The sequence below is a fragment of the Myotis davidii genome, unplaced genomic scaffold (genome assembly GCF_000327345.1).
Source record: "Myotis davidii unplaced genomic scaffold, ASM32734v1 scaffold478, whole genome shotgun sequence".
Taxonomy (NCBI): domain Eukaryota; kingdom Metazoa; phylum Chordata; class Mammalia; order Chiroptera; family Vespertilionidae; genus Myotis; species Myotis davidii.
In genome coordinates this window covers 4,417,084-4,419,468 of record NW_006289570.1, presented here as the reverse complement: position 1 = coordinate 4,419,468, position 2,385 = coordinate 4,417,084, and positions in this window count along the sequence as shown.

Here is a 2,385-nt window from a genome sequence, read left to right as displayed (position 1 = left end):
CCCATACGCCAAGGTTCCAGGTTCGATCCCCGGGCAGGGGACATACAAGAAGCAAAGAATGAATGCATCAATAAGTGGAACAACACATCGAGGTTCCCCCCCCCATCTATAAATAAAAAATTTTAAATATAGAAATAAAATAAAACTGCCTCCGTGGGACTTAGAGTATTGGGGGTGGGGAGCATGCCCAGGTTGAGATTGGGCTGTGGAGGCCAGATAAAGAACCGGAGTTTGGGGGTATGGGGTGCAGGAGGCGTCTAGAAGGATCTTTGAGCCGAGGGGAGAGGCTATCCCGGGATCCCTGAGCTGGGGGCGCCCCAGGAACCGGGCGGGGAACAGGGACGGTGACAGGTCTCCCTCCTTCTCGGCCTCCCCCTGGGGCCTCCTATTGAACAAGGCTGGTCATTCGGGGGGAAATGTAATCCCTGGCTCTTTCCCAAGGCCCCCGTGAGAATTCCGAGGGAAATAATGGCTGGGAAGGTGATGGGCCCACACCTGTGCGGGGTTGTTAATACTATCACGTGTTGTTTCTGAAGACACAACAGAAGCGGAGAAACCGAGCCCCCCGGGCTCCTCCCAGGGGCCCCTTCCTCCTCCTGCCGCAGTCCACCTGGCTTTGTGAGGACACAAATCCTCTCCCTACCCGGCTGCTTCCCACAGCCCAGCCCCCTCATTAAGTCCTTTCCCTTCCCAGATATCCTGGTCTAATCCCTAAGCCCTTTCTCACCCGTCTCCAGTTGTCTCCTGGGGTCAAATCCCTCTAGAATGAGGTGGCCCAGTTACCTGTGAGCACAGAGGCCGGGGGCAGGGAGCTGGGACTTGCAAACGGACCTGAGAAGCACAGATTGGTAATTGCAAAATAGGCATGGGATGCAAAGGACAGCCTAGGACGGGGCTGGCGAACCTTCTGAGCTCGGCGTGTCAGCATTTTGAAAAACCCTAACTTAACTCTGGTGCCGTGTCACATATAGGAATTTTTTGATATTTGCAACCATAGTTAAAAAAAATATTTATATTTTTGATATTTATTTTATATATTTAAATGCCATTTAACAAAGAAAAATCAACCAAAAGAATGAGTTCGCGTGTCATAGGTTCGCCATCACTGGCCTAGGAAATACAGTCAATAGTATTTCTTTTTTTTAAAATTAAATATATTTTATTGATTTTTTACAGAGAGGAAGGGAGAGGGATAGAGAGTTAGAAACATCCATGAGAGAGAAACATCGATCAGCTGCTCCTTGCACGCCCTCTACTGGGGATGTGCCCGCAACCCAGGTACATGCCCTTGACTAGCCCAGGAAAGCGCCTTCCCTGAGGCCCCAGCCTCTCCACCCCACGGAGGCGCTCCGTCTGGTCAGCATCCCCAGCCCCTCTCTCTGTGAGCCAAACCGGCTTCGGCTTTTTTTTTTTTTTTTTTTAAACAGTCAATAGTACTGTAATGATTATGCAGGGTGTCAGGTGGGCACTGGAAATATCAGTGGAGTTGGGAGGCGGAACACTTTGTAAATTCTAATCACTATGCTGTACATCTGAAACCAATGCAAATTAATATTGACTGTAAACTGTCATTGAAACAAAAAAAAAAAATTGAACTCCCCCAGAGGGTTAGGGAGGGGAGGGGAAAGGAGGGGCAGGGGGAGGGGCTGGAGCCCTGCCCCAACTCTGACACCAGCTAGCTCAGATCCTCCCCTGGGAAGAGTGGGGTCCTTTCTACCCCAACTCCCTGCATTCAAGATAGAATCCAGATTTATTCTCTTAAAATATATTTTTATTGATTTCAGAGAGAGGAAGGGAGAGGGAGAGAAAGATAAAAAACGTCCATGATGAGAGAGAATCATGGATCAGCTGCCTCCTGCACGCCCCCCACTGAGGATCAAGTCCGCAACCAGGACATGTGACCTTACCCTGAATTAAACCCGTGACTCATCAGTCCCCAGGCCGATGCTCTATCCACTGAGCCAAAGCAGCTAGGGCTTCCTTGTGATTTATATAGCACTAGCACACATTTGTATACGGGGCTCTGGGGTTCTAACTCCAGGTATGGGAAAAAGGGAAATTAGCAAGATGATCTCAGAATGGGACCTTCTCCAATTGGGACATCCAGGCCAGCCCTGGGTGGCAGGTGTCCAGGTGATATATACGTCCAGGGCGGTGTGGGAGCAGGGCGATTACGAGCTACTATTTGTGGGGTGCCAGCTATAGCTTAGCATTTCCTATATTATTTCATTTAAAACTAACAACAACTCTCTGAGCTAAGCCCTGCTCGCTCCTAATTGTACAGATGAAGAAACTAAAGTGCCCAGTGGTGAAGGCACCTCCGAAAGTTACGGAGTCAGTATGGTAGAGTTGGGACTCAAAACAAGGCCTTTCTGACCACAAAAC